This window comes from Furipterus horrens, unplaced genomic scaffold (assembly GCF_987537825.1).
Source record: "Furipterus horrens unplaced genomic scaffold, mFurHor1.1.pri manual_scaffold_10, whole genome shotgun sequence".
Classification (NCBI taxonomy): Eukaryota; Metazoa; Chordata; class Mammalia; order Chiroptera; family Furipteridae; genus Furipterus; species Furipterus horrens.
The window spans coordinates 54,143-63,534 of NW_028327180.1; the positions used below are offsets into that span (position 1 = coordinate 54,143).

Consider the following 9,392-nt stretch of genomic DNA (forward strand, 5'->3'; position numbering starts at 1 on the left):
TCCCTAAGAAGCACTCGGTACTTAGTACAGACTTATTTAACTTCCGAGTAACAGAAGCCTTTAAATGACCAGTTAGGGGGTTGCTTGACACAACATTTCAAACCTAGAAAACATGTATGGAAGTAAAATAAACGTATCAACGGTAGATGTAAAATAAACGTGCTTTAATTTCCATGTTTTTAGAAAAGATTTTATTGATGTATTTTTAGAGGGGAAGTGGGGAGAAACAGAGGGGGAGAAACATCAGTGTGTGGTCACTTCTCATGCACCCACACTGACTGGGGACCTGGCCTGCAACCCAGGCCTGTGCCCTGACTGGGAATCGAACCAGCAACCCTTTAGTTCACTCAACCCACGGAGCCACACCAGCCAGACATACATGATTTTAATATACAAAGATATACGAAGTACATAGTAGGTGCTCACTTTGTTGAATGCATACACGAATGAATACATGAGTCCATGCCATCTGACAATTCCCTTTTCTTTCCAATATTCGGAGTTTCATCGTCGGTCGCGAAACAACTTTCACCTAGTTGCAGAAATTTGCTATTAAGGACGATGAGGCATTAGCCTGCGCTTCTTAAAATTGGAGACCTAGTCTTACTCAGATTTGAGTATGAAGAGAGGGGATAACAGCACGCTGGTTAAGAACACAGCATTTTCAGGTGGACGGCTTGGGTTCCTTCCAGCCTCTAACACCTGCTGTCTGACCTGAAAGCAAGTTACCTCCTTCTCTGCATATCAGTTTTGCCTTCTGTAAAACTGACCACGGTGAGGATGAAATAAAACTGTGCATGGAAGTGCCAGCACGGGGTCATTCTGATTATTCCACAAATGACTACTAGAGTAATGGTAACCGATAGACCTCCAAAGACACAAATACACAGAAATATTGCAACAAAAGCAGTCACTGCCTGCAGAGCTACTGATTCTGCCTGAAACCTCCCGGGGGGCCACTAAAGGTCGTTTCCCTACAGATCACCCGAGGAACGGAACCTTGCAAAATACGAGGGAAGAGCTTGTCTGTGGAACTGGGCACTCTCTGCACAGTACAATGACAGTTCAATAAGAAGCTTTCCCAGAGTCTACACCCTTTAAAGCTAATAATGATAAATAAAAGAGCAACCTACTAATAGCACACAGATGACATATTTCCAAAAAAAAAAAAAAAAAAAGTGAAGGGGTTCAAGCAGTGACGCACACTAAAAACAGTATAAGAACAAAAATAAGAAGGTATTGGGCCGATAGTTAAAAATACAAACAACACGGGAGAAAAACTGGGACAACTGTAAAAGAACAACAATTTAAAACAAGACCAAAAAATTGCCAATAACAAGAGACAAAGTAAACTGGATACATAAAAGGTATAAATAAGAAAAATGACATTAACACTGTGAGAGACTTAAGTTTTGGCTGTACAAATTCAATTTTAACTTTGAATATCATTTCTCTAGTACTGTCTCAAATTTGGGGAGTTAGAAGAATGATTTACCTAAAAAATTTGGTGATTAAGGAAGGACGAAGGACTGCAAAGCTGAAAACCTTATTTTGAATACTTGGCACCACCACTCGTTTAGCTGTGAACCTGCACATGCCACAATATCCTAACCTACATCAATATGGATATCTATTGGCACAATGTCAATAATTGTTAAAAGTGTATGGCAAGAACTCTTCAAGTCATTATATTTGAATATTTTATGTATGTTTGAATTTTTTAATTCTAGAAAATTAATAAGAAAGAATAACTTCTGCTTTGCTGCCTCACTGTTGTGCAGAAAAAATTAAATAAGCTATATTATCTCACTAAGTCAGGTAGTATCTAGGTAGTTTGCCATTCTTTTTTTTTTTTACCCCCGCTACGACTACTCACACTTAGTGTGGTGGGACAGACGTGCGCTCTGCACAGTCTCCCGCTGGCCTTACTCCTCGCTTTCGGGGTTCCTACAGCCACCCCGAAAGAGCACTGGGCCTGATGATGGGGTACATACGAAATCTGTTAGCTCTTCTGAAGCTCCATCCAGGAAGGCTGAGTCTATTAAAGATAGAAGCCTGTTAACCCTAGGCTCATTAACGCTAAACCTATCCACCCTGAGCCTAGCCATCTAGCCCTATCCGTACAATGGACTCGGTGAGCTTCCCTTAGCTGTAATTCCCAGAGTTCCCCACAGGAGGGCAGCACTGAGACAGACAGGGAGCCACAGCCGGCAAGCACACTGACAGGTTGATGGAAGAGTTCCTCTGGAGCGCACAGGAGCAGCTGAAGCGCGTTGAGTTCAGTGGACTTAAGTGGCTTCTTGGCAATCCCAGAGCCTGGCGTCTGAATCGAGAGGTGATGATTTGCACTTTCTAAAAAAGTCTGAGCACCATCAGATTAAGTAAATGTTGAGTTTACTATTGTAATTTGATACCGTAAACCTCTCCATAGAATTGCGGAGGACGTGTAAGACCCTCGGGAGCAGGACAGAGGACCCCGAAGTCCCGGGGGTGGGGGCAGGGAAGGGGACGCGGCAGTTCTTCGGGGGCGGGGACAGGGTGGCGGAAGACTCCCGGAAGCGGGGCGAGGCCGAACACCCGGAAGACCTTCGGGGTGGGACCAAGATGGCGGGGCAGGCTGCGTAGACCTTCGGGGGTTGGGCCTCGGCTGCGTGAGACCTTCTAGGGCGGGAACAAGATGACGGGTCCGCCGCAAGCGGAAGTCGCCCGGAAGTCCTCTGGGGTGGGACCGGGAGGGCGGAAGTATCCCGGAAGTGCGGTGGAAGGTCAGACTACCCGGAAGCGGCTCCTAAGTCCTCCAGGGGCGGGGGCGAGGTGCCGGAACCCTATCGGAGGATGTGTAAGACCTTCGGGAGCAGGATAGAGGACCCCGAAGTCCCGGGGCGGGGGTGGGGCAGGGAAGGAGACGCGGCAGTTCTCCGGGGACGGAGACAGGGTGGCGGAAGACTCCCGGAAGCGGGGCGAGGCCGTACACCCGGAAGACCGTTGGGGTGGGACCAAGATGGCGGCGCAGGCTGCGTAGACCTTCGGGGGTTGGGCCTCGGCTTCGTGAGACCTTCTAGGGCGGGAACAAGATGGCGGGTCCGCCGCAAGCGGAAGTCGCCCGGAAGTCCTCTGGGGTGGGACCGGGAGGGTGGAAGTGTCCCGGAAGTGTGGCGGAAGGTCAGACTTCCGGAGGCGGCTCCTAAGTCCTCCAGGGGAGGGGCCGAGGTGCCGGCAGCCTGTCGGAAGCGGGGCGGAGGGTGTGTAAGACCTTCGGGAGCAGGATAGAGGGCCCCGAAGTCCCACGGGGACAGGGAAGAGGACGGGGTAGTTCTTCGGGGGCGGGAGACACAGAGTGCAGAGAGAAGAGCATTCCAGAGAGGGCGAGGGACAGACAGAGGGCGGTCCAGAGGGGGGCGGGGGTCCAGGACAGAGCATCAGCAACAAGGCAGTGGTGAGTTGCAGGTCAGAATGAAGAAAGTGGACTTTATTCTCAGGACGAGGGAAAGCAGGGGCTGATTCGGGTTTATATAGAAGATACTATCTGTGTGTGTGTATGTGTGTGTGTGTGTGTGTGTGTGTGTGTAGCGGAGTAGGGGGGTGTCCTCTTAAAGCAAAAGAATACGACAGTACAAATACAAAATTGGGTATCAAACTGAAAATCAGAATGAGAAACCTCACCAAATTACTGCAGTGGTTCGATGAGCCGACATACCCGTAAGGCACCCCCCCGCCCCCCCGGCGTTTCCGGCATCACGGGACCTGAATCCCCAGATGGTAACTGCACACACCTTAAGGATGAAGTTTGCTTATGACTTGGCCCATGTCAAGCCCTGTTCCTCTCCCACTGTCCAGGAACTTCCAACGATGGTGACAACTTCTGTTCCTGTGCCTTCCTGTCACTATACTGGGTATGCAGGCTCATCAGGTGGGTGAGGAACACGTCCCGAGAGCCATTTCGACCCTGAGGTGAGTAACAATAACCTCACTACGCATGGAAGTATCTGCAGACAAGTATGTTCCGCTGCAGAAACAGACGGTAGCGCTTATTAACCGCAGGTAGAAGACCTTACTTTTGCAGACTTTACAAAAAGCACGAGCACGGAACACATTGTGAGGGTCCCTTCCCAGGCCTCGGAAGCGAGGGGTCCTGAAGCTTAAGCTTCGCTCACTTCGCAGCAGATCTTTGAAAGTCTCGCATGGGGAACCGACGGAAGGGTTCAATGTGCTCTGAGGAGAGGTGGAGGGGACAAGTGTGGGAGGCCGGCACTGCGGCGGTGGCCCTGGAGCCTTCCTGGGCTGAGACCAGGGCCCCCCACCCCCCCACCCACCGCCCCGCCTCAGCCAAGACCGACTTCTCTCGTCTGCGGCCCCTTTTCCTCTGTGGCCATAATCTCTCCTGCACAGGACCTGCCACGCGCCCGCCGTGGGCCTGCCGCGGCGTCCACAGCTGTCATCCCCCCGCCCGTCTGGTCTGGGTTGGCTCAGCCCACGGTCGTTCTTAAACCAAGCGCTGGAGACGGAGAGAGGGCACACCCGGCTACCCCGAGGGATGTGCCACCTGGGGCAGAGGAACAGACAAACGCATTGTAAGAACCGTAGGTAAGGGGAAAGGTAAACTCGAGTTCTCTCTCAGGAGTAGAGGGGGAGAGGGAAATGGGATCTGAGGGATCCAGAGGTGCTCAGAAGCACTGATGACCGATTACTGTAGCGGGTGCAGGGCTTGCACTGTAAACGGGCCTTTCACGTGTTTTCGGAGCGGTTTGCGTGAACGCGTGTGTGTATACATGTGCACGCACACACTTCCAGTCCTAGGAAGAGCCATCGATGTCGATGGCTGGCAACAGGTACAAGAATGTGATTCCCACAGAGGCCGAGGGCCACGGGTTCTCCAAGACGGTAGGGACACAGCAAGGGAGGCCTTCAGGGCACAAGTCCCATCTTTCCCTGCTTATGACACTCGCACCCACCAACTTTAGCCTCTTGTGTCCCGGCACCTCCAGGGCTGCCCCAGGACACTGAAGCATGAAGGATCACAGACCCACTAATCCCGGTGAACAACAGTGACTGCTACAGACAATTCTCCTTCACCGTTTCCATTCTTACCGAGTTTTATTCCCAGAAAAGGGGGGAGGGGGGTAGAAAGGCCCATGAAGAGCAGTCACCGCTCAACTTACAGAAAGGCGAGGCCCCGATCAGAGGCTACCATCCCTCTTTCCCACCGTCCGGGTTCAAAAGCCAACACATGCTCACTGTGGAAGAGGGCGGCTGAAATGGGGCTCAAAAGATTTATAAGACCCCCAATTCTGTCTTCCACGTATCCTTTTCTTTTTGTTCTTTTTCTTTCTTCTCACGCTCAGCCTTAGCTTCTTCTTCCTCGTGTCTTCTGATCAGCTGTTCCACTTCCTTCTGTCCGAGGACTCTGATGACCGTCTTTCCATTCTCTCTGGTCGGCGTGGCAATTTCCACTGGGGGCAAACACACACACGCACGGCTGCGTTATAGCAATCACAGGTGCTAAAGTTGTTGCAGCTACCTTAAAATACCGTTTACATTCATCGCCGTTGCAAAATCACGTTAGGTACCTATCTCTAGGTTTTACAGCAGCACAGAAATACTCACGGCGCCGTTATTGCCAATGCGTGCGGCCTTCCATCCCCCGTAATTTCCGCTCGGGTCGCTCCGATAGAGCTGAAAGCCGTAACGCTTATCCCAGCCAATGGACAGCAGCGAGACGCCAAAGGCACGGTTTTCCCTTTAACCAAGAAAAGAGGACCGTCAAGCACATCAGCCGCCCAAAAGCAGTATCGCTACAGTCACTCGAGCTCCCCGAACGTAGCTGAAGCACCTTTCTTGTGAAGCTGAGCATTCGTAAGTGGCTCTGTTCTGGCCACCACAGACTAAGGCCCACCAAAACGTCCACTTGCTTCCGGGAGATGGGCACAGCCAGGAGACGGAGTTAAGACCCGGAGGACCGCTACTCCGCGCTGAGTTTAATTATTAGGTAAGAAAAGCAATCGGTTTCCAGATTTAAAAAGGCTATTTCTGCCTCTCGATGGTCTATTAATAAAACATATGATAATACATATCGCGGAAACCACGAAGCGCAAATGTACAAAAAGTTCTTCACTTACTTTTCAATTTCTTTTTACCATCTCATAAAAAAATTATTACCTAGAAAATGTCTCCCCTTTCTGGAATAAATATGCCCCAGATTTCCTACCTCCAAACTGCGCGTACGCTTGTTTGATATCACAGAGCGCTGTCACCAACTGCTCACGAGGAATTGGCTCCCGATACTGTAATAAATAAATACCTAGGATGAAAACACAGGCATAGTCATCATTTTTTCCTAAGACACAAAAATCTAAGCAAAACATATTCTGGACATAAACCTGCGCCATGGGGGGACATTGACAGTCACCTGTCACTTGAAAGGGGAGCAGGGGAATGTCAACATCCTAACAATCTTATGACCATAGCATTTTATAAGTTCGGGTTAGAAAAAAGAAGCAATTTTCAATTAATAAATCTGCGATGACTCTCATCTTGGCAAAAACGAGTTCTCCTTAGAGATGTCAAGCAAACTGACTTATCTGATCGTCAGTCACACTCTCTCTGACCATACCTTTGGGCAATGAGCCTCAGTTCGTTGGTCAGAACGTTAGCGTCAGAAGTTACGCCGGCCACGGTGCAAGCCATGCCCCTGGAGGAAGAAAAAAAAAAATGTATTCATGTGTCTGTAAGCAGAGCAGGTGTCTGAGAGGGCCTTTAAGAAGTATTTGCAAAGCCCCAAGTTCCATGATAAGTTTACCATGCTCGCATCAATGCTCTGGTTTTCTTCTGAACAGACAGAAACTACAGAAGGTTTATCTTTGCAGGACAAACCTGACGTCGTTTATAACATGAAAGATACACAGCGCCCCCTCCAGTTCTTCGATAGGCGTATTCAGCACCACGACGCCGAACAGGGCGAGAGAAGGAGCACTAGGAAGCTAAAGCAAGTCCCGAGAGGGTCCAGAAGCAAGACAGAGGTTTTGCCAGAGAGGAAGAAAAACTACCCCCACTCCTGGGTCATCGGTATTCTCACCTCCAAAGGCCTGGCTGGCCGGGGCGGAGGGAGGGGGCTCAGGGGCTAGGCTCCCAGGAAAGGCGCCTTTCCTTTCTTTGCTGCCACTCCCCGAGGGCTGCGCTGGCTCCCCTAGAGCTGGCACCCTCTGTCACCTGCTGTCACTACACCTCCGCAAGCCTGCCGGCTGCCGAGCGGCCCGTGGCCCGGCGGTGACTCTGGAGGGATGACGCTTCCTTGGACACGCATTCAAAGGCCCTAGAACCGGCACCCGCCTCATCCCCCACTCAGGGGTTAAGTCTCTGACAGGCAAACCCAGTGCCCCGCAGGCTAGGAGTCCCGCACGCCCAACGACGGGAAACTGACGGGGCTCATCTAAACTGTTCCCAGACCTCCAGGGGTAAGATTCGGGACACTTCCACACAATTCCCGAATAGCCGTTCTGAACACTCGGGGAGCCTGCCACGTGTCAGACCCTGCGCTAGTGTATTTCACTCGTTTTACTCTAGTTCATTAAACGGCCACCACCACTTGAGGCGGCACCGAAGCCCAGAGAAGGAAAGCAATGGGTGCAAGGTCACACAGACTTAACCCAGATCTGCACACCTACCACGCCTGTACTCCGAACGGTATAGAATAGTTTCTCCACCTAGGGCTTGGCCCTGCACGTCAAAAGAATAACGCATCATCCTAAGCCTCAAGGAAGTTTCAAATAAGAATCAAAAGTGTCCACCAGTAAAGGCACAATAACAAGCGTTTGCTTCAAGTTTACTACGGCACACGGGCCAGCCCTCCCGAAATACGTGAGGTCCTACGTATGTGAGCACGTGAGATATTGAAACCCTCTCCCCCCTGTGAACTCACTTACTCATCATCGAGCTTATAAATTTTTTCAGGGACAACAACTTCATCAAGCAGCTTGTGGATGTTGCGTCGCTCTGCTGCAAGCCAAACACCGTCGTTCGCTAAAGTTCCCGGACAGGTGCCCGCACGTCCGATGGCCTCCATGGCGTATTCAACCTGGTACAAGCGACCTGCAAAACACAAGCGGTGAGAAACCGAGACTCCCTTCTGGGCTTGCACCACTGGGCCAAGAGAGTCAGCGGGAACCCTGACAGGCTCTACCCTCGAGTCCCTCTCTCGTTCTCTCGTGCTGTGCGTGATCGACCTGGTGACCATAATGACATCAAAACACAAGAGAGCATGAACTATACAAAAAGTGTCTTGACTTCCGCCCCCCCACCCCCACCCCCCCAAAAGTCAAGCACTTAAAAATACTTTTGAGACAGATTCTACAATTCCTATTTTGCCTCCTGGAGAAAATATAGTGGTCCTGGAGTCATAGCTTCGAGACCGCAAAGGAAAATATATACCCATGACTCCCGTCCACTGAAAGTAACTCCTGCATAAAACACATCCTGGCACCCAGAGTCCAGTGTGTAGCAGGGAACCGATCATTTCTTCCCACTCCCATTTTCTCACGCAGGTCTGTAAGCTGAGTACCAGACCCTTTGTCAGGCGATAGCTTACGGACGTGTGCGGAACTTACCGTGTGTTCTGAACTTTACGGCTCCTGTCAAAAGAAAGTAAGATCCTTACTAAAACGAAAGTTACAACTGAAAAAGCATTTCCACGGCTTAAAACCGTTCCGTCCACCCCCTTCTTTGGCCGAGGTGAGGGACGCAAACACGATTTGACACAGGTGTAGACCGAGGCACCGGGGCTGGAGGGGAAAATCGAAAAAGCCCTTTTTTGGAAAAAAACAAAACCAACGCAGAAAAGGAGCCCAAATGAGACACGGTAGAGGCAGAAAGAGGGATGAGACCCTGCAGGTCCAAGAGGAAGAACTGGGGAAGGAGAAAGAACGGGGCGTCCAGGCGGAGCAGGAAGCTTCAGCAGAAAACACTGAGTCAGACGCCTCAAGGGCAAGAGACAAACGGCCGAAGCTCAAAAAAAAAAAAAAAAAAAAAAAGAATCGCAGCCGCTCGAAAGCTAAGCCAGTATCCCGACCACGGAGTCCAGGAGGACGGACACGTGAAGAGGGGCAGAGACTTCTCCCGGGAGGGCTGGGGTCCTGCATGCGGAAGGAGGCGGGGGGTTGGGGGTGGGGGCGTGGGGCGACCTCGGCCCCCAGAGCACATTTCCCAAATAGCGGAACACCAGACTAAGGCTGCAGGACCGGCGCGCCCAGACGAGATTTCTTAAAGATGGGCCGGGGCCTCGGGGCCTGCCTGGCACTTTGGGAGGCGGTGACCTGCGACCAGGCCGCCGGAGAGTCCTCATCCCCATGCTCCACACCGGTGCAGCCGGCACCCCCGCGGCGCCCGAAAGGCAGGTACTA

At 51.3% G+C, this 9,392-nt stretch overlaps 1 long non-coding RNA gene across 2 annotated transcripts; it reads right to left on the reverse strand.

The window, feature by feature from the left end:
• Nucleotides 1-5,075: 5,075 nt before the first annotated feature.
• LOC149999139 (uncharacterized) lies at nt 5,076-8,746 on the reverse strand. Of its 2 annotated transcripts, XR_016513350.1 has the most exons (6): nt 8,601-8,746; nt 7,920-8,085; nt 6,611-6,688; nt 6,206-6,281; nt 5,605-5,737; nt 5,076-5,450 (listed from the first exon to the last, which is right to left on the reverse strand). It is a non-coding gene; the product is annotated as an uncharacterized LOC149999139 (long non-coding RNA). The 2 variants fall into 2 exon arrangements; XR_016513351.1 differs by lacking the exon at nt 5,605-5,737.
• Between the last annotated feature and the right edge of the window lie 646 nt (nt 8,747-9,392).